General features: G+C 39.8%; 1 protein-coding gene and 1 long non-coding RNA gene across 2 annotated transcripts in view; one reads left to right on the forward strand and one right to left on the reverse strand.

Annotated features, from left to right (window-relative positions):
* Positions 1-23,716, reverse strand: part of CYYR1 (cysteine and tyrosine rich 1) — a 100,918-nt gene that overhangs the window by 29,686 nt on the left and 47,516 nt on the right. The window lies entirely within an intron of this gene.
* Positions 9,871-12,163, forward strand: LOC118018796. Its single transcript, XR_004681486.1, has 2 exons — positions 9,871-10,193; positions 11,999-12,163. It is a non-coding gene; the product is annotated as an uncharacterized LOC118018796 (long non-coding RNA).

Raw genomic sequence — 23,716 nt, forward strand, 5'->3', positions numbered from 1 at the left:
GACTATAAGGATTTCTACTGAAAATCTATTTGTTGGTATTTGTGTGAGATGTAAGAGATTGAATTTGATTATGAAAATTCAGAACCCTCAGAGTAATCTGCTTTCCTTTCCATTGACTCCAGCATGGAGAGTTTCAAATAAATATGGAAACTCACACAGTTATTGACCTGGCAGAATAGTAGCTACCCTCCAAGCCTAGATGTTTAACATTTAATGTTCCCAGAGGACTTGGGTGGATGTTGGCGGTTGTAAACCCTTCCAGATTACCTGCTGAAGCAGGTAACAGACCTTGATAATGTAGTGGGTCCTTGGCAGTGAGCCCACGTGCTGCCTAACCTCATGTTTCTTCATGTGGTTCTACCAACCACTAGACTCTACATTATCAGCTGGCCTTCCCACCCAAACAACTGTATCCTCTTCCTGGACCTTAGCAAGTCCCCACCCTCAGCCGAGACAAGTCTGCGATTGATCACTGTCTGCTGGGGCCTGCCAATGATTTGCCAATGATTTGTTCGGTTCTGACATTTATTACCTGCAACAGCTCTCAGGAGCCTAGGACTGCCCAGACCCAAGAGCTGCCGTTGGATCACACCTCTCTGAAGGCCTTGCTCACAAGCCCCCCTGTGCTAGCCTGATGTGGTTTATCAGAAATGTTACACTTTGGCTTCCTCATAAGATCTGGCCTCATGCTTATTTCAGTGATTCTTAAAGTCATTCACAAGCAATACATCCTTATCACTGCATCAGTAACATTCTTTTTTTTTTTTTTCAAAGATTTTATTTATTTATTAGAGAGAGAGAGCTCATGAGAGGGGGGAGGGTCAGAGGGAGAAGCAGACCCCCCGCCGAGCAGGGAGCCCGATGCTGGACTTGATCCAGGGACTCCAGGATCATGACCTGAGCCGAAGGCAGTCGCTTAACCAACTGAGCCACCCAGGCGCCCGCATCAGTAACATTCTTTCACACTATAGGTGGCTGCCTCTACATAGGTTCAAACAGTTTCTGAGTTTTTTTATGCCTTGCAATTACCCATGAGAGAAAAACTGATTTCAACCATGTCTCATTCCAGTACATACAATTCCAGTGCAGGAAAGTGATTGGCCCAGCTGCAGCCGGGACCCACCTCCAGGTGGGTCCACAGCCAGGAAAATCACAATTGGCCCACCTTGGGTCAAATGTTTATTTCCAGACCTTCTATATGTAACCAATGGGGAAAGACATAGGGGAAATGGGTCAATTCAGGAGCAGAGGCAAGGGGTTTGGCATATGATGACACAGATATTCACATATACTATAACTTTGTGTAGTTGACATTATTAAGATTCCAGGTCCAAATTTGAATTTACGGATATGAGCTACAATTATAAAGAAAGAGACAAATCCTCCCAAATCTCAGTGTTTTCTGTCCTCCACCTAAATATATAACTGGTGCCACAAAGTCAAAGAGGTAAATTCAGGCAAATTTGCAGATATAAAACTATAAGGATTTCTAGTGGCCATCTATCCTAGCAGAACTTATTTCAAAAAAATGTTTAATCTCAAGGTTGGAGAGAATCATAAATTATGCAATATCAAACACCTTTTAGTATCTTTTCTAGCTTCGAGGATGTTGTTAATTCAAGAAAGACAAAAGCTGAGGAAGACACAGACATGCATGTAATTATAATGCATGGCATTAAGTGCAAATGGGGAAGCACAGACCAGGTTCTATGAGAGCAGAGGACAGTGTCTAATCCAAATGTGATAGCGTGTGTGCGGGCTTGTATGAGTAGAGATTGGGTGCATGTGAGAGTATGAGTGAAAGAGGGTGTGGGTATAAAGTGTGTTTGGGCAGTGGATTCCTGAAGGAGGTAAACCCCTTCTGAATTTTAAAAGAAGATCAGGAATTGGGGCACCTAGGTGGCACAGTCGGTTGGGCATCTGACTCTTGGTTTAGGCTCAGGTTGTGATCTCAGTGATGTGAGATCAAGCCCTATGTCAGGCTCGGTGCTCAATTAAGAGTCTGCTAGGGACTGTCTCTCTCTCTCCCTTTGCCCCTCCTTCCCATCGAATAAAGAAAACTTTAAAAAAAATAAAGGAAGAGTAGGACTTAAAGGGAATTGGGATTACAGCAGAGGCACATTTAAGATCAAAAGAACAACATATAAAGGCTATAGGAATGTAATATATCATGATATGTTTAAGGAAAAGTCAAGGGATGCTGGAATAGAAAAGAGGTGAAGGGCGCCTGGGTGGCTCAGTTGGTTAAGCGACTGCCTTCCGCTCAGGTCATGATCCTGGAGTCCCGGGATCGAGTCCCGCATCGGGCTCCCTGCTCGGCGGGGAGTCTGCTTCGTCCTCTGACCCTATCCCCTCTCATGTGTTCTCTCTCTCTCATTCTCTCTCTCTCAAGTAAATAAATAAAATCTTAAAAAAAAAAAAAAAAAAGAAAAGAGGTGAAGCTGGAGACTGAGCCAGGGTTTAGGGGGCAGATCAGGAGGATCTTCAATGACACTCTCAAGAACTTGGCCTTTTTATTGGAATTAATGGAAAACAAGTGAAAAGCTGTAAGTATGAGTCAGTCTAAGAGTAATGTGGAGTGGAGTTGCTGGGTACCATGCTGTGACCAGGCAGTCCTATTACAAGATCATTGTAATTATCTGGCCAAAAGATGGTGAGAGACTGAACCTGACCATGGTAGTGGGGTAAGGAAGAAGGTAGAGAGGAGGGAGTTCAAGAACAACATAGAAAGTAGAGTTAGCAGTACCTTAAAGTCATCAAGTTCAAACTCCAAAAGGATTATCATAATTCTGTGCCACCAACCAGTCACCCAAAGCTTTGGGACACTCCCAGGACTTAAAAGTCATCGAATCTGAAAGCAGCTTATTCTGTTGTGGAACAATGCCCTGTAAGTGTGTGATACTTCAGCAGGATTTAGTTCACCAGAACTCTTACTTCTCCCAAAGAAGAGACCTGTCATAGGGAAGAAAGGAAGCGTTTGGCCCAGAAGGTGCCATATAGAGGACAGGGGATAAACTTTCCTTACCCTTGTTGACCACTGGTCTGACTTTAACCAGGTGTGTTTTCCAAAGATGAATATATTTATAGAGGCATATCTATTCTTTAATATTGTATTACATAAATTTTTAGCATAATGAGCATGCATGGATAGGAGGTTTGCTTTATTTGTATAATCAATGAACTCTTAATTGTCCTTCTCTGAAACAACTGTCCTTAAACCTCTGTAAAATGTATAGTAAAAATAATAATCTTTAAGTTATTTTTAGATTGCTTCATGAAGTCTGATCTTCTGATTCAGGTCTTTGTGCAGTTAGAATCTAATTGGATCAGGTGATGCCAGAGGTCCCCTCCAGCTCCCTACTACCACAGCCAATTAGCAGAAATTCAGCTTTAATAATACAGCTGCTGCAGGTCAAGCAAAGGAAAGCAAACCAGAGGTGGAAATCTCAGCCTAATGAACATTAAGAAAAGATTAGAAGAGAGTTAAATTTCAGTGTGATAATTAATTATAGTCCACCAAGAACAGAATTTTATGAATATTGGCTAATTGTAATCTAAGCTATATTTATTCACACAAATCTTTCCTCCAACGTTACCTCCAATTCTGAGGTGGAAAGAGAACACCTCTTTTCAGTATTTTGTCTCTCACTTATTGCCAGTATAAGCAACAATCTCAAGTCTGTGGAGATGTAATTAATCGTCAAGGTAGTATTACATATGTTACGTAAGTAATGATAACTGCATATACTCATATTATCTAGTCAGCTCTTAATTAATTATTTCTACTTTGGATATAGTTTTGTCTTAAGCATCTTGACAAAAATGCCTATAACCATGATGCAATAGTTAGTATGGGGGATATCTTACATGATATTTTTTTATAAAGAGAATAAAAGATTCAAAAATCAGGTAGATTCTGTGCATTTTTAGGAGTAGCTGTTATAATATGCTTCAATGTTTCACTGCATTCTTTGAAATTCCAATAGTCAGGGGGCTACTCACTCTTACAGCCATGCAACTTACAGGGAAGGAATTATGCCTGGTTAGAACTACCAAAGTGTCCTCATACCATGGTTTTGTCCTTTTTCCCATGTCTCAGGCAAACTTCATCCTGTCCCAACTATTAGGACAGACTAACGGGTGGAGGAGTGGCCTGAGAAATAACAATTCTCCTACTGGGAAGAAGAAAATTAGCCAATATAAAGTACGTAGGCTGGCAGAACAAGGCAAACCATATTTATTCAAGTAGCTTATATTGCCTGTGCGGGTAGGCAGAATAGCAAATTATAGTGTAAGTGATTACTGTAGGTTAAAGATTCTTCTGACAAATTAATGCTGATTGGGCAGAAGGAAGCAGATTTAATAAGGAGCAACACAGTCACAGGGAATTAAGGGAGTAATAATCTTTAGTTCTGCGGATCCACCTAAGGCAGGCAACTGAGGGCAGCAGGTTGTAGAAACAGTAATAGCCGTGTGTTCCTCTACATTTCCTAGCTTCTCCTGCATCTTGGAGGGGAGGGGGCTGTGTGAACAATTCTTCTCAACAGAATATTAAAGGAAGAGATGTGTCACTTCCTGTCAAGTTTAGTTAAGATTTGGTGTTTCTTCCTCACCTTCTACTACCCCAGCCTGCCTGTGTGACTGGAAACAAAGGATTCTGGGATGGTGAGCTCACAGTATGGAAGGGGGCTGAGTCACTGTGTCATGGCTTGAGAGAGGCACACAGGGGAGCTGCTGATGGGCTCAAGAAATAAAATGGTGTTGGGCCAAGCCACTGAGATTTCAGGTTTTATCAGTTTCTGCATAGCCTAACTATCCTGATTAATGCATTGGTGTGATTCGAAGCACAGGATATGAATTCAGAATACCAGTGTTTAAATCCAGTTTTCATTATTAATGAGCTCTGTGACTTGACCTCACTGAGATTGAGTTCTGGGGGCAAGAATCTTGTTATTAGAACGATACTGTAAGAAGTTTCAACTCAGGAAACAAAATGAAGTCCATTGGTGGGCCCTAGAAATACTACATTCCAAGACAGATGAAACTTCCAAGGACCCAGGTGTGCTTATCAGGCTCCCAGAATTATACAGCTGAACAGGCCCCACAGGGCACCTGATTTGGTATAGAATATGAAAGCCAATCTCATTTTGTCTTGGAATGAAGGCTATAGTCCTCAACTCTGGATTCACATTAGATTTAAATCAAATCACAAAAATACTGAGGCCTGAGCCCTAACCCAAATCAATTAAATCAGAATCTCTGAGGATGAGATCCAGATAGTGTTATATTTTTAAAGTGACCCTAGTGGTATTAATATGAACCAAAGTGGAGAATCAATGACTTAGAGTAACAAAGAGGGCCTAAAGCTACTTATGGGCTTTCTGTCTCAGTTGAAATTGGTTCAGAAGGTAAAGGTCGGAGCCCAGAAGGAAAAAGTCAGGTGGACTCAGTTATGTGGAATGGGGGAAAAAAGGTGATTTTAGCAGCAATTTCTTAGCAAAAAGAGACAGCAGTTTAAATCAAAACATTTCCATTTATCGGGATTACATGGAAGGAATATTGTTATGAATACTATTATTATTTTCTTTTCAGTTCTCATTCTATCTCATCTTCTCAAATCTACCAAATGCACTTCAAATGTGAGAAGAAATCACAAAATTAATATTTAACATAGAAAATTATTTCGGATTGGTAATATACAAAATTAATAACAAAATGTTACAGAAACATAGAAACTAAACAATGCTTGAGACCTTTTCTCCTCATGTACAGTCACTAAAATATATGTTTGACCATGAAAATAGGCAAATCAACGGTGCTTCCCAAATGGGGAGAAAGTTTAGCCCAGCAACCTAAAAACTGCCAGATTGATTCTGACCCACTGTTTATCCAATGCCCTATTCTATTTATGATCTAACCCACATTTAGCAAGTAAGATCAGTTTCCCACCAGACGTGAATGAATCTTAATAGAAGGTGTCCCTTAATTTCCTTTAGTCATTTATAACTGTTACTCAAATTGTTCCTGTTTTTGGACTGCTAAGATTTAGTGGGATGACAAACTTGAAAATATCTGCTGGTAATGACAGGTATTGATTGGACAGTAACATATTAATTACTTGCTTTTGATACTGTGGAAAGGTTACTAAAGAATACTCAGTTTAGGTACACTAAGTTGCATTGCATCAAAACTTTCTATTTTTTCCTCTTTACTTGAAATCAAAGTCAAGAGTCTTAATGATTTTTGAGTGGTCCTTAAAATATTCACATATCTGCTCATATTTAATTTAAAAATGATGCCTTTCCCATCAATGTACCCTCATGAGGAAATCCAAATCATAAAAATTTTTAGGGAAAAACACCAATAACTGATTTCATGTAAACGGTTTGAGATTATGTCAATCAATTCACCATTTCATGATTTCAAAGATTGTTTCATCAATCTTCTATCACTCAAGTCATAGAACATAAAATAAACCCTTTAACAAGAATTTGGGTTTATTCTATCAGACAGACAAGGTCATTTTTTAAAGCAAATCAGCTAGCAGGAGTGCTATGAGAACATGCCAACAGAGAAAAATAGTCATAGGGCTTTGGGCTCCATTCCATAAATCTTGACCTCTTTTTTTCCCTTCTGCTACTAGAGGATAGTTTGTTTCTCATATCATTCCCTAAGGGAAGTTCTAGCACCACATGAGGCTAACAAATATAATTTGTTTTTTACTATTTTAAGTTCAAGTTATTAAAATGCCATGGACTCAGTGAAGTGTGGTTCATGTCATATGACCAAGCTGAGAAGGAGTCATACATACTGCTCCCCCCAAAAAAAACAGTATTATGACTGTGTGAAACTAATCATTGCTTTTTGGGGGATCAATCAATTTAAGATTAAGGTGCCTAAATATGTTTCAAAACATAAGAAATACACATTCTTTCTACACTGGAAGACAAGCAAAACATGGGGCTTTCAGGAGACTCAGGTGTAAATATTGATTTTATGCTCTCCACTGAATTAGAAGTCTGAATTGAATCTCACACTGACTTCCCTTATTTCACTTGTGTCATATATTTTCATTTGGTTTGGAATTTCAAACAGCTAAATTTGTTATCAGCTTTACAGTATTTCCATCTTTTACATTTGATAAGTTCTTGAAAGAGTGAGGAACACATCTCGTCATGTATTCATCACCTATGGATGAAGCACCTATTCAGGTGTGTGTCTAGGAGCTGTGGACACAACAGTGACCTGGAAGGTGTCTGACTGGCCTCTCTACCAGGGAAGAAAGACAGCTAAACAACAAGATAGTAAGAAATATTAAGGAAGTGGTAATTAAAATGATATTTGAAAGGTGAGTTAGCCAAGGAAGAAAAGAAAGTACTCAGGAAGAAGAAATAACCCGTGGGAAAGCAAGAAAGAGAAAGGGCGTATTTTAAGAAAGAAACGTTCAGCAGAGCAAGCACTGTATACAGTTTTGATAGCAGGAAGGTATCTGACTAGTGCAGATGAGTTTGGTGAACTAAACTGGGATGAGATCATGAAGGACTTTGAAAGCCAAGGTAAAGGGGAGACTGGAACGCAGAAGGGTCAGTGGCAGGAATAGTGTTTCAGGAAGATGTCAGAGAATAATAAATAATCACAAGAGGCCAAAATGGAGACAGGGACACCAACTGGGAGGTTGCAAAAGAAATGAAGGAAGTCACTGGCAAGTATAGTGATGGAATGGTGTCCCAAAAAGATATGTCCATGTCCCAGTTCCCAGAACCTATGAGCGTTACCTTATTTGGAAAGAGTCTTTACAGATGTAATTAAATTAAGGATCTCAAGATCAAGAGATCACCTTGGATTATCTGGATGGATTCTAAATCCAATAACAAGTATCCTTACAGGAGATACATAGAGGAGATTTGACAGACAGAAGAAGAGAAGGCAATGTGATCATGGAGACAGAGGTTTGAGCATGAACCCAAGGAATGTCAACAGCCACAAGAAACTGGAAGAGCTAAGGAAAGATTCTTTTTTACAGCCTCCAGAGGAAGCATGGCCCTGTTGGCACCTTGATTTTGGATTTCTGCCCCCAGAAATATGAAAATAAATTTCTGTTGTTTTAAGCAACAGTTTGGTAATTTGTTATAGCATCCACAAGTAACTAATACACAAGGCAAGAGAAAGACACACGAGGAGGGAAAGAACACAGTGCATTTGAGACACTGCAAAAGGCCAGGAGAGCAGGATCCAAGGGCATTCATGAGTGAGAGGCCAGAAATGAGGTTGGACAGCCAAGCAAGAAGTTATATTCGTGAAAAGCTGCTGGGTCTGAATGTACATGGAATGCCAAAGTATCAGTGAGTGGATCAGACTGGTGGAAGGAGAATCATGGTCTTGAAGAATGGGAAGACATAACTGGGAAGGGAGGAAAAAGGAATGAATGCAATATTTTCTTGGCAGAGGAGGGGTCTATGGCAGTGCAGGGAGGAAGGGGGAAAGGGCTGGGGATAGGGAATTCGCACCTCAGGCAAATACAGAGCCCTGTCTTAGTCAGCTCAGGCTGCTATAACAAATACCATAGACTGGGTGACTTAAACCACAGACATTTATTTCTCAACAGACCATTCTGGACACCGGGAAGTCAAAGATCAAGGTGCTGGCAGATTTGGTTTTTGGTGAGGGTTCTCCTTCTATCTTGTTCCTGTCTTCTTACTGTATCCTCACATGGCAGGGAAAGAAAGCTCCAGTGTCTCTTCCTCTTCTTAGCACGACACTAATTCCATCATGGGTGCTTCACCCTCATGACCTCTTCTAAACCTAATCACCTCCCAAAGGCCCCACCTCCTAATATCCTTACATTGGAGATTAGGAGGTGTGGGTTGGGGGCAGGGCACAAACATTCAGTCCACAATAGTTATGGAATTGACTATCTGTGGACCGGGGTAGAGTCATCTGGGAGCTGTTCTAGGTCCTAAGAAGACCACATGGGGGCAACAGGGTTGTAATAGGGGAGGCTGCTAAGTCTGTGTGTGGAATGGATGACGGAAGGCCAAGAGGTGGTGCAAAGGGAGAGGGACAGTGGCCACCTGAATGAGATACCAGCAAGTCCACCAAACCAGCAGGGGAGAAGCTCTAACTCCTGGAGACTGCCGTCAGAGGGGCCCAACACAGGCGTAGAAGCCAGCGAAGAATCAGGAAGTGACAGAACTTTCCTGTGCCCTTCTCTTCACTCTGTCCTCCTGAGCTTTCACACCGGTGGGGCATGCGCTGGGAGGAGGGGACCCACTGGGCAGGAAATGAGTGGGAGAAGAGATCAATTGGCTACGTTTCTCCCCCTGAACACAGTCAACCTACCAAACACTGCCTGCAGCTAGAAGATGGGGAGAAGCCCGGCCTGAAGTCTGAAATGTTCACATCTTAGATTAGACATTTACAATTTCCAAAGGAGAGTGCTTTGTACTTAGAAGACTTAAGGACTAAGAGTGAACAGGAAAGTCAGAGATCTGCCAAATTTTCAGCCATTGCAGGGGAAAAGCTTCCTGTAAAAAGGTAGTGGGATAGAGTTGAATTCTGCTTATCTACGAAACATCATGCTCGTTCAATGTACTGTTTAGATGTTCAAAGAAAAGGGCAGACATTTCCTCTGAGAAATCCTGGTAATTTCCTCAGAATATAATCAATAAGGTGGCAAAGGACCATTCTGCATAGATGCTTCTCCTGTTCCCTAGTGCTAAATTTAGGCTACACTAATCATGGTGTGGTTATTAAACAGCGTTTTTCTTTCATTTTGTCACATCTTAAAATTCTTAGAGAAATTTCTGTACAGAATGCATCGCATACAGGTTCCATTTGTTTTCCCTGGCCAAGAGAAAGGTCTGTCACCAGGTAAATATGAAAGACCCAGGACTGAGAGGTGGAATGAAAAAGCTTTTCCACTACATTCACACAGACTCTTTTTCCTCTTGATTCCCCACTTACTCTTTTCGTCTCATTTCCTTCTTCTGTAGAGTGGCAGTAATGGGTCTCAATTTCATTTTGTTCTTTTGATGGACGGATTCCCACAGTTAGACCAAATGAAAATCTGACCAGTAATGCCCACTTATCTACCTCTCTGAAGTATTGGAAGAATTAATGATGGACTGCAAAATGTACTGAAGATGAAGAGCACACCATGATAGTTGATGAGTATTATTGAAAAGTACCAATGGGTAAGTATATTTTAACAAATGTGGAAAAATCATACAGCAAAGGATCTTGGCTTGCTTGCCCTAGTACCTCATTGCATTACGGTAGAAAGGAATATGCATAATATTTAAGGAGAAAAATAAAAGCAATAGCAAAACCCAAGACCATAAACACATTAAGAGTGAAATAGTCTTCGCATCTTGAAAAATCCAGCTAAATTTTTATTTATTTATTTATTAAAAGATTTTATTTATTTATTTGACAGAGAGAGAGATAGCAAGAGAGGGAACACAAGCAGGGGGAGTGGGAGAGGGAGAATCAGGCTCCCTGTTGAGCAGGGAGTCCGATGCAGGATTCGATCCCAGGACTCTGGGATCATGACCTGAGTCAAAGGCAGCTGCTTAACTGACTGAGCCACCCAGCTAAATTTTTAAAATAAAGCACTGGTTTATATACCCAGGATATAACGTATGCCTTGAAATTTTAGAATAGTCTATACAGGAAGGCAAGGGACCAAAGACAGAGATGTTCGAAATAAAACCATGGCAAAGAGATCAAAGATACTTTCCCCCGGATTCAAAATGCAGCATGGGCAGAATTCATTTGCTATGTATAAATTTGATAACTGCTTTTTATGTTATTAGTCTTGCAAAAAGAGATGAAATGGAGATACGAAAATTGCTTGCTTTGGAGGATAGTCAGGGAGCAGATGAAAACGCATAGCAAGTTTGACAGGAGCAATGAGAGAGAAGTATGTTATTTATGAATTTGAGTATTTTAAAAGAAAGTTAAAGTCACTGTTTCCTTCCTGTACACTAATTATTCCAGGCTGTAAACCCTCCGGCAAATAGCAAATGGTTAAATTATTTTGGCCCTTAAAATTTCTCTTGGTTTTTGTACCTATAAGGATTAGATACTGTAGTCCTGTCTTTGCTTTGAGAGGGCTCTGATACCTTGTATATATAAAAGAGGTGTCCTAAGTCCATTCATAATATATTTAACTCCAAGTTTATTTTCTTTTCCATATTGTTTGTCTTTATGTTGTAATACACCAGTGAGCTGTAGCTAATGTTAAAGCTAAGACATTTAACTTAAATTCTCTAATCTTTAATACCATGTGGAACCGATCATGCTGTGCTCTTGTAGATTCATATTTTTTATGACAATTTTTTCTTTTTATTCTTTATTCACATGTGCTAGTTTTTTCCCCAAATGTTTATACTTTTCCTTATGAATATGGTCTGAGTGTATTCACTGTAGTTAAAAGTATCTATTTTATACTTGATTCTGGAGGTAAGTGGATAAGGAAAATAAAAGTAGGAGTAGGTAGATTCTAATTTCAGTAAGGTAATTTTATTACCATTAAAAAACTTGGAAATACTATAATAATGGAGAGAATATTAAGGGACCTCATTTATTTAGGATTCTGGTGAGATAATTTGGTTTCTGCTCCTGTGTGGTGGGACATACATTCAAATATTTAAGTCCTGCCTTCCAAAACTGCTTATCTTAGTTTAAAAAAAAAAAAAAGAAAAAGAAGAAAGTCACTTGAGCATTTGATCAGATTGAATCAAAATTATATTTTCAGAGTATTTTGCATTACATTTTATTGATAAAAATCTAAATGTTATTAGACAAGTCCCAAATAAATAAAAATTTCATAGTCTAATTTAAGAAATTCTAGATTAAAATTTTTCCTTTTAACTTCTCTAAGACACTAGAACATTCTGATATATATCTCAAATACATCTAAATTTCCTTTTGAATTCTTCCTTTCTTCAAACTAACCATCTCATCTCATTTCTGTTCACTTTTGTGTCCTCTGTAGTAATGACGGGAATCCCGTTGCCTGGAGACCACTGTTGAAGAACATCAGTGCCACGGCCTCTTGGAGATTTAAGACATCTAATAAGGAGCTGACAGAAATCATCAGCTTGCCCCTGAGAATGTAGCATTTTTTAAAAGTCACAATAAAGCACTTGTCTGGATATTACTTATTTCAGGTAATTTTTACAACTAAAGCATAGGACATAAAGGAGAAAAAAAATATACCTCTGGAAAAATCTAAATTTTACAAATCCATGCAAAAAGAAGGTGAGGCAAAAAGAAACCCTGAAATGTGCACTTTTTTAAAAAAATGGAAGAAACTTTCAGTTCCCCCCACATCGCTTATTTATTCTAATTTTTATTTATTTTATTTTATTTTTTTTAAAAGATTTTTATTTATTTGACAGAGAGAGCACAAGCAGAGGGAGAGAGAGGGAGAAGCAGGCTCCCCGCTGAGCAGAGAGCCCGATGTGGGACTCTATCCCAGGACCCTGGGACCATGACCCGGGCCGAAGGCAGCCGCTTAACCAACCGAGCCAACCAGGCATCCCTATTCTAATTTTTAAAACTATTCTAAAAGTCTCTATTTTTAGCAGCAAACTCAATAAAATGACATAAGGTCAACTGCGAAAAAAAAAATCAATGACAAAGGGGATAAAACACAGCTACGAGAACTCCATATAGTAAAATCAGCAAAATGAAATGGCAGCCTACAGAATGGGAGAAAATATTTGCAAATCATGTATCTGATAAGACGTTAATATCCAAAATACATAAAGAATTCATACAGCTTAAGAGCAAAAAAGCTAATAACCCAATTAAAAATGGGCAAAGGGCCTGAATAGACATTTTTCCAAAGAGGATATTCAGATGGCCAACAGGTACACGAAAAGGTGCTCAACATCATTGATCATCAGGGAGATGCAAATCAAAACCAGGGTGAGATATCACTTTATGCCTGTTAGAATCGTCATCATCAACATGACAACAGAGAAATGCTGGCATGGATGTGGAGTGAAAGGAACCCTCATGCACTGCTGGTGGGAATGTAAATTGGTGCAGCCACTATGGAAAACAGTATGGAGGATCCTCAAAAAACTAAAAGTAGAACTATCATATGATCCAGCAACTCCACTTCTGAGTATATACACAAAGGAAATAACTATAATTAATGCTGTATGGTGTTTTTGAAAGTTGGTAACAGAGTAGGTCCTAAAAGTTCTCATTACAAGGAAAAAATCTTTTGGTAACTATATGAAGTGATAGGTGTTAAAGAATGATGGTATTATAATAATCTTGGAACATAATAAAATAATACAGATAAATCATAATAATAAAAAAATCCCAAAGAACCCTATATCAACTTGGGGCATTTTTTTTTTTAAGATTTTATTTTTCTTTTTTTTTTTTTTTAGAGAGTGAGAGAGACAGTGGGGGAGAAGCCGAGGAAGAGGGAGAGAATCTCAAGCAGACTCCCTGCTGACCGTGGAGCACAATGTGGGGCTCCATCTCACAACCTCGGAGATCATGACCTGAGCTGAAATCAAGAGTCGGAAGCCCAACCAACTGAGCCGCTCAGGCACCCTTGGGGCATTCTTAATAAGGTCTTAGAGTCCAGCACATCTTAACGGTATCTGAGCATCAAGAACAAATTAATACATGGTAGAAGGTGTGCCCTGTTTAAAAAGTTAGGATGTATTTGAGTCATAATTTGCATTTTTGAAAGATAAAATATTTTTAAAATGTTTACACTCAAAGGAAAAAACTTCTGTAAACTGGGAATTTAATATGAATTAAAACACAGATCAGGGATGAAATTAAAAAGAAAAAATGGCCCTTCTTTGCTAAACATCAATTTTTTTTAAAGATTATTTATTTATTTGAGATAGAAAGAGCACATGAGCGGGGGAGGGGGGTGGGCAGAGGGAGAGGGAGAAACAGGCACCCCCCTGAGCACTGAGCCTGACATAGGGCTCTATGCCAGGACCCTGAGATCATGACCTGAGCCAAAAGCAGATGCCTAACCGACTGAGCCACCCAGGCGCCCCAACATTTATAGTTTGGATGCTATTAATTACACTTTGTTTTTCATAAACAAATATGAATGATCTATGCCTCATGGTCACCAAGGTATGGTAAATTATTTAGAATTAATATTCCCTCCAAAAATCTTTATCCCCAAGCATTTAAAAAGCAATACAAGCATGAGTTGCAATTAAAATGTGCTTCTCCATGAGAATTTGGAAGCTGCTGGGAGGTGGTACATTCCAGAGAGCTTTAGGTTGTTGTGCTTTGATAACAGACAGAACTAAATCTCTGCTACATTTCATGATGTGACCATGCATTGGCTTTTCAACTTCACTAAATTTCATCTTTTTTGCAGGAAAAATGCATGTATTTATTGTACTTAACTCCTAAGGTTGTTATGAGGGTGAAAAAGTAGGTATATAACCAGAGTTTGTATTATAAGTGCTTAATAAATAGGAGCTGTTACCATCATCATTCCTATAAAGTTCTATTAAAGCCAAGATGATCATAAAGTTCTGAGACTGAGTGTGAGGGCAATCACAGAGCCACATAGTTAATTGTGAACTGCTGTTCAAGAAAATAAAAGGAAGTTATTGTTTACTTAGCACCATACCAAGTACATTCTGAAGAAACTAGGTTAAGATGAACAAAAAACAAACAAAAAGGTTTTTAATGCTTTTTGTAGATGTGAGAGAAGAAATGGAGGTAATACTGCATTAGGAACTAGTCATTCTTGGGAGAAATACAAAATCAAGGTCCTGCACAGTTCTATCCCATCTCTATTTTGTTTGCTTGTGACCGTTCACCATCAATACGCCCCCCACTCCCCACTGGCAATCACTCTTCTGCTAATGATATGAGGCTTCAGATTCCCTTCCTAATCTAGAGAAAGGGCGTATGAGAAATTCAAAGCCCTCATGCTCTACCCTAACTAGACTTGACTCCTAATCCATTGTCTTTACTTCTCACAGTCAATGTCACCTTGCCTCTAACCGACAGTCACCCTATATCAACAACACGCCATTAATCTAATTAATCTGCACTATGTTAAGTATTCTCCAGACATGAACAATTTATGAACTGTGACATTCTTCTGACATTTAGGGGGCTTTCCCTCCACTGTTGTGTTAATGATATTTCACTGCATTTTTGGATTCACAAACTCTATAAATATTATTCTCAACCGTCATTGCATTGTGTTTTCCAAAGCATCCTGGGTCAACGCTAAATAAGGAGACAGAGAAAATCAGTTTTAAAAAGACCTGAAGGTGAACTGTAGGGGCAGCTACATTTTCAAATTCGACTTCACCAAAGAAGATTTTCTGGTCCTAGTTTCAGAGTTAAATCATGATGCAACAGCAGAATGAAGTTGGTGCTTTTGGTCTGAAGCACCTCTTCATGCGTTTCTATTATCAGTGTGTTCTGTGCTCTGAATCTTATCTCGGATATCTGACCCAGGTACCTGTGTTGGGAATCCTCCCATTCTAGGGAAAGAAACAGGAGCAAAAGGTGCATGAATCTTTGTAGGCTCCTTACCCCATCTAGGTGGGTGCTCACTTGCAAAATGCTTCTGGCCCCTCATCTGAACACTTGACCACTGATAACTCTACAGGCAAATGAGGCCCATAATGGGCAAAGGATCGAGGTTTATAGCTAATCACAGAGAAACTAGAATCATTTCTAATATTATCCTTTTCATAACAGTGCTGGTGAGCTCTGAGCTTGGATTTTTCCACTTGCTGCATGAATATACGAAGACTGTAAGAATACGACTGGGAGAAAAAAATCAAATAGTTGCTACAAAAACCCCTCAGCCCACAGGTTGCTGTGATTTTCACTTGAGTATGCTCAAGGGTTCATTTTACTTTTGACTTTAAAATTCACACTCAATTTTGACACAAGACGTATGACTCAGTTCTTTACAGTACCAATCCTGTAAAAACAGATGACTCAGCCACCAGTTATAACAGCAGATTATTGCAGTATTCATCCAAACATGCCTTATGCTGACTAGAGAGGGCTTTCAAGTTAATGAGGCAAAACCCACAATGTCCCAATAGAACATATGCTGTCCTGTAATAAGGGGGAAAAAAAAGAACCAAATATAAATACTCAACAATATAGTATCATTGAAGTGTAATCCCTTAAAAAAATCAGGCATCTTTACTTTTCCCATCATTTGATTATTAATTTTAGAATAGCTGCTCTCTTAAATCAAATCTATTTTTACACAAATTTCAGAATTCAGAATCCCCACATGAACCAAGAAACCAGAGGCTGACTTTTCTTAACAGGTTTCCCTTTCATAGCCAAAGCATCCACTGCAAAAGAAAATGAGGTTAGCCCTAAGAAGAATGATAATCATTCAATAACACCGGCTGTAAGCCAAAGAAGAATTACAAAAATAAGTCAATCTTGTGCAATAAAAAGCCCCCAAATACCCCCCAAACCTGAGTAAGAACAAGTTCAAAATTAAAGTACTGTTTATTTTCAACTCACCCAACAAACTGCTGAAAAAAATTACATTTTCCCTCCAGAAGGAAATGATGACACAATGCCATTTTCTACCCATTGAGCATCACGGGATGGGTATCAAATACAGACATGACATCCTCTCACTTATGTTAATGCCAGGCAATAGAGCCAGAATGGGAGAGTTATTAATTCATTCAACAGGGACTGAGCACCTACCATATATCTTCTATTCCTCTATCTGAGGGGCTTGGCATACAAAGGGTTGTGTGGTGGGGGTGACAGGTGTAAGCTCCAGTTCACCACTGAAATAAAGTTACAACTGAGGGGGCCTGGAGACGGGGTCAGGGAAGCCTTCACAGATGCCATGACATATAAGCAGAGGCTGAAAGCAGTAGAAATTTGCCAGTTAGACAAGGCGAAAAAAATGTTCCAGCAGAGGGCATGTGATGTGCAAAGTCACAGATGTGTGAAGTAGCTTTGGATGTTTGGAAAACAAGCAGTGTTGTGTGTCTATTGCAAAAATTGCAATCTAGCCGCGATGAGAGCTGTGGCTACAAATGCAGGCAGGAACTTGATGGTAAAGGATCTTTAAGTCCAAAGAGGTCAGCTCCTCCCTTGCAGAGAGGGGAGTGACACGACCAGATTTGTGTTTAAACGAAAGATACTTCCTGGAGCTGTGTGCAGTGAGATCCGTTAGGGGATGTTCCCGCAATTCATATGACAGGGAAGGCAGGTTGGATTTGAGGAGAGAGGGGAAAGGGTGGATTTGTGTAGGATCAAGAACCTGGAAATGGTTACCAACCTCTGGGGTTTCTGACTTGAGCTACTGGGGTAATGAGTGTTTTCTGAGCTGAGAACAGGAATACAATGGACATAAATTCTGGACTCGGCTGATGTAGATGGGAGACACTGAGGCAAAAGGTGTCTTTTGAGTGTCCAGAAGGAAATGACAAAGCAAAGCGTTTGTAAGATTAATGTATTCTTTCTGTCGTTACCTAGGACATTCCAAGTGCTGGTTTCATTTGCTATGAAATTATATGCAACTATTTTTGATGATTTACAGTGGAGACTCGGGAGAATAAAGACTCCTGCAAGGATTTCTTTGATAGCTTTATGGCAAGTGTTTCAAATAAGGGCACTGCAGCCTAGGGTATCACTGGGAACCTTGCTAGGAGTCTGACTGTTATCAATATAATTTGCAGTGTGAGTTAAAACCACCAGCACTGGTTTGGTGAGAATTAGTCATGGATCAAAACCACACATCCTGAAGTCAGGATTATATTGCAACAACATCATCCATCATAATAACTGTTTAGTTATTTAGTTAGTCATAACTAAACTGTTTAGTTATTTAGTTAGTCATAAATAGGCTTTTAGAAAACAATCCTTTAAAAATATAAATTAAACTATGTCACTACACACTTCCCAGTGGTTCCTGCTTTCCCTCAGAGCAAGTGCCTTTAAAGTCCTTATAATAGCCCACAAGGCCCTCCATGATGCACCTCTTCTCCTATTTCTCTTCATTTCTCATTACTGTCTTCCTCCAATCACTGTTTTCCAGCTACACTGGTGTCTTTGCTGCTTCTCAAATGTCAGACACTTGACAATTCCCTTTGGCTGAGAATGCATTTCCTGCAGATTTCTCTGCATGGTTTTGAGTTATTAATCAAATGTTATCTTTTAAGTGAGTCCTTCCTTGCCCCTTGATTTAAAATTATGGCAAATCCCTATTACCTTCTCCTGCTTTATTGTCCCGAAAGCACCAAAGAGGAGTTCTTGTACTTTCTCTGACCATCATAGCAGCAGAGAATGCTAACATGTTAATAGCAGCTGTAGATAGGCTCGAGATGGGGTGTATTAGAGCAGGCTGAGCTTATGCTGCCGTGACTAACAAGCCCCAGATCTCAGTGGCTTAACTGAGGAAGCTTAGTTCTTCCTCAAAGTCTGCCTAAGTCAGGTGACTCACTGTGATGGCTCTCCTCCATGCAGTGACTCAGCGATCTAGGCTCTTTGCATCTTTTGGCCCCACTCTCTCAACATATGGCCTCCATGCTTGCCCCCAGAGGGATTGTGTTGAAAGGACCCACAGAGCCTTTTACTTAACTCAGGCTAGAAGTGACATACAGCACCTCTGCTCATGGTCCAATGGTCAGCTCGTCCCATGGTCCCACTTAACTATGAGAGGGCTGGTTAGAAGTGTAGTCTTCTACGTGCCCTTCAAGGCAGGAAACCTGGACACTGGTGCACACTCCTCAGGTTTCACACAGCAGCCAGCTTTGGAATGATCTTCTTAAGATGCAGCATGAAGCAATGGAGAAAGCGCAGGAGTAGGATCCAGCAGAGCTGAGCTCAGATCTGGTTGAACTGATCACTACCTATGTTGCCTTGAGTAAGTCAGTTTTTAACTCTGGGTCTCTGTTTTCAAATCCACAGAGTGGGGAAAATAATACATAGCTTGCTTGTATCAGAGGGATTTTTTAGTTTCAACTATAAAAGTTTGCAAGCAGAATTACCAAATTTAGGCTAGTATTGAAATGCAAGTACATACATAATGCAGTATGAAACCTAGAAGCCTAACTGGATGAGATATAATGAATTATACTATTTTACATCAACTTTGTTAGAGCCATAGAGAATGGTACCATTTTCAGTCTTGCTTGCTTAACAGCTGTGACACCTAAGCAGTGAAGTAAGGAACTGTTTATGTATCAGCGTTGGTGTATTTTCTAAGTATGGAGCATGAAGAAAATGCAAAGGAAACTGTGATATACGATAAACATTATATATGATAAACATTAAAGATTACCCAAAGCATGAGTTTGCAGCCTCTGAAGACACTTTTGTGTTATCACTGCCTTCAAGAGTGAATGAATGCAATATTGGCAGCTCACATGGTATCTTACACTCTCTTCCTGGAGGGCGTCCACCTGGATCCGCTATTGCACAACAAAGCCAACCGTATGTTCCAAGGATTGATGTGTAGTTAGGACAAGGTATAATATGACCAGCTATCAGCTATTTGAAAAATTTCATTAGAATGTATTTAAGGATATATCAAAGTCCTTTAAAAACATTACTTTTTATAGATTTGGGTAATTAATGACTATATTTGTTGTCAGACTTCAAAAAGATACTGAATTCATATGTAATTATTTTGCAAGTCACCTCCAGATTATTGATGATGGCAAAATATTATGGTAACAGTGGTAATAACGGTATTCTCTTTATCAGTTTTCTAGATGCAAAACAATCTTATCAAAAGCAAGTCTAATCTTTTAAATCCATGTAATGTGAGATACTCAAAGGTGTGAATTCTATGATTAAAATATGCTTTGGGTTCTCTGGAAAACTCAGTGGAATCTATAGCATTAGGATAGGAAGAGTCCAAGTCACCTGTTTCAAATTAACAAACTGTCCCTGTAGAGAACTTCTTTTTGACTCAGCCTGCCATTTATTTTCTGAGAAAGCTCATTTCACTCACTTGTATCTATGTCTGACAGAAAAGTATTTCCTACATTAAGCAGATTTGCCTCTGTGGAACCTCCACCCATTATTCTAGTTCAGAAGATGTTTTTTTGCAGTTAGTAACAGTACTCTACACGCACTAAACATTAGGAACATCCTGACTGTCATTTAAAGGTCACAGATTCACAGCCTAAAATATTAAGAGTCCAGAAACCAATCAGAACTACACTAACCAAGACACAAAAATCCATATAAGAAGTTTCTAATTGAACTTTGTCATGGAATTTTTCTGCCTAGTCATTGGCCCACATAACTCTACTGTGACAAACAAGAGAAATGGATCCAAAAAAGCCAGCTGCAAATAGATACCCACAGCCACGTGCTGGAATACAGACAGCATATCAATAATGAGATAAAGCTTCTGAAGCCGAAGGTCACTGAACCAAGATTTCTGACACATATCCAAGTGCTGACTTTTAAAATGGAGAGTAACAGAAAGCACAGTGAATTTTATAGGACGTTTTATGCGATGTTATGATAAAATAGGACCAGGTTATTGCAAAGTGAATGCTCCTTTGTTTCCTTTTACCAACAACTTCTATGCGTTACCGCCTTGACCCCGGGGTCTGGGTTACTTCCCGCCCCCCGCAAAGATTACAACCTTGAGAACGACTGCTTTTCTTCTTTTCTTCTCTTTAGACACTTCTGCCATCCTTTTTTATAAAAGAGATTCAGAGAGCTGGTCACAGTGCCAAGCTGATGATCATATATTGTGTGGACGTTTTTGAAATAGAGAGTGTACAATAATAAATGGCCCAGGTCAAACTCCCTTTCTACACGGCAGTTCAAAAGTGTGTCAAAAGCGCACATGCACACAGACACAGATACACACAGCATGAACCACAGTCTCTTATCTCACATCTGTCTCCCTACGAATCTATTTCTTGTTCAGGTTTGACAGTATCATGCTTGTCTTTAATAAACACCATCAATGGTTTTCTGCCATGGCCTGTGTATCATTCACATTGAGTCTCGATTGGGGCCGGCAAACAATAACCTGAGGGCCAAATCTGGTCTGCTGCCTATTTTGTATGCTTATCATTTTTTTTATTTTTACATTTTTAAGAGTTGGAAAAAAATCAGAAGAATAATATGTTGTAAAATTCAAATTTCAGGGTCCATAAATAAGGTTTTATTGGAACACATCCATACTCATTTCTTTACATACTGTCTGTGCCTTTTGAGCTACAAAGGCAGAGCTGAGTACTTGCAACACAGACCACATGGCCTGCAAAGCCTAAAATATTGACTATCTGGCCAAATAAAACAGAAGTTTGCCAACTCCCAGCATGTGAGAATGGACCTCCTGGGGTTGGGTAGCGCCTAGCCTGTGTTCTATACTAAGCCCTGATCTCTAATACTCATCATACGAAAGGCTTCTTCCCTAGGCAGGCAATTAAGATTTTCCATAAGCTAGGCCCAGATCAGATTCTCTCCAGCCTTCCCATCCTCTACTTACTCTTTTCCTGGTGCCCTGTGTCTGTTTATGTTGCTTCTGTGTTCTAGCTGTGTGCTCTCCTTTATCTGTTGGTCGATATCCAACATTGGAAGCACAGCTCAGGTGTCACTTTGAACATGGCAGCTCAGAAATGTGCCTACCTAATCTGATTTCTTGTTTCTATGAATTTGCACAGGGTTTTGATGTTCTCCGACACACTTCCCATATCCTGTCTTGCACTATACTTCATTATGCACTTGTGTCATTTCCCCTGTTTTGTCATACAATCCTTAAGTGTAAGGACTTGCCTTAGTTATGTTTGTACCTTTTAAGAATGGTACCTTTTAAGAATGCCTGGTACTGATCCCAGTAGACTGAGAGACTAGTGCTAGGAACCATGCCAAGCCTCTGCACACACACACATAATCACATACTTCCTTAGTTGCAGGGTCCAAGGAAATTCCAGTGGCATGGCAAAAGACCCAAGTTAGTGCTCTAATAAGGCGGCTGTGGGGAGGGGTGGCTCAGTTCCATAAAAATAAACAAAATCTTGGAAGGACACAAGCCCAGGACCCAATCCAGGATCAGGAAATATGCTGAATAACAGACAGGCCCTACACATGGGCGACGTTCAATCCATGTAGCAGGATTCCAGGCACCAGACCAGCGTCCAGGACAACAGAACCAATAGAGAAGGGGATAGCGTGAGGCAGTGGAGTTTGGCCAGGAGAAAAGAGAAGCCAGGTCTGAGAAAGACTGGGGTTCTAAAGAGCTGACTGGGCAAAAGTCCAAAGACAGAAATCACACTCAAAGTCAGAGCTAAGCTGCTACCAAGACTGTGACTGGAGCTGTGTCCCGAATACTGGGTAAGGATTCTTTAAATTATTCTTGCTGAGGCTTAGATGTCATTCTAGGATCTAGAGAGCAGAGAAAGTTATGAAGAAGGCTTCCGTGGCCCTAGCAGTGGGGGAAGACAAGAGACCCGGAGGGAGGGACAGAACAGAGCCTGGGAAAGGCCAGGGTGAGAGGGAGCTAAACGAGCACTAACCACCTACCAGGCCTGTGATAAGGCTTTTACTTAAAATATCTCATTTGGCATGCACAGGAGCTCTGCAAGGAAGCAGCATATCTCCATTTTACAGAAGAGGAAATTGTGGCTTAGAGAGATTATAAATAATTAGTGGAGCTGAGGACTGAAGGCAGACATGAATGAACCCAAACCAATTCCCCTTGCTCCCTACCACTACACGTCATAATTCTTCAAGAAATATCTATTAAGTGAGTAATGAAGATAGAGAAATTATAAATGGACTCTCTTTTTACCATTTAACACGGTGAACCGGATAGCATGTTGGTGGCTGTTTTTTCTCTTATCATGGGCCCATTGAACTCACAACTCACTCATGGATACTCTGTGTCCCACAGGCCAATATGCACATGAAAGAATCTAAAAACATACTGGTTGCTCTAGTCAGTTGCTTTGGATTTCTGGCCTTCCAAGCCTTTCACAGACTTGTCCAAACTTCATTTCCAGACTTATGTTAGTTTGCACAGTCCTCCTGGGCTACTAACTGTCTTCCAATGAACCCTTGTACACCTCGTTCCCTGCCTGTTAAATGTTACCTCCTCAATAAAACCCTCCTTGATTGCTTTATTCAGAAAGCTATCTCTTTCTTTCTCCCACTCTGACAGCATTTCTTTCTATGCCTTTCACATGGCTCTCTACTTGATCTGAAATAATACTTGCATACATACTATAAACTCCAAGAACTTTAGCGTTTGTGTACATCTTTTTACCCACCCCCTACAGAGCCTTAGAATAGCATTCATACAAAAGGTGTTTAAAAATAGAAGTACTAAAGAACAATGTATACATGAAATTTCACTTTCTTAGACTCCTCTACCTGGGCATTTTTTTCCCTCGAGGTTTTGTTCTCACACTCACCTTATTTTGACTTGGTTCTTTCTGGTCACTGAAATTCTTTAGAATGAAGCAGTTGTATGAAACGGAAAAAGATGGCATATTGAAGGTAGACTACGGCTCTTTGTTTTATACTACCTGCAAAGCCAATGTGACGACCTGAGTCTAAAAGTTCTTTTCACTACCAGTCGGATGTATGGGCTTATTGCCATACAATCTGCTTTTCAAAGTCTTTAACAAAAATACTGATTTGATCCTATGATCACGTCCTCTCTAGAAGTACTATTTAAATTACTATATAATTTCTTTTCTTATATAATTTATATCATTGT

The sequence above is a fragment of the Mirounga leonina genome, unplaced genomic scaffold (assembly GCF_011800145.1).
Source record: "Mirounga leonina isolate KUSES-001 unplaced genomic scaffold, KU_Mleo_1.0 Mir_172, whole genome shotgun sequence".
Taxonomy (NCBI): domain Eukaryota; kingdom Metazoa; phylum Chordata; class Mammalia; order Carnivora; family Phocidae; genus Mirounga; species Mirounga leonina.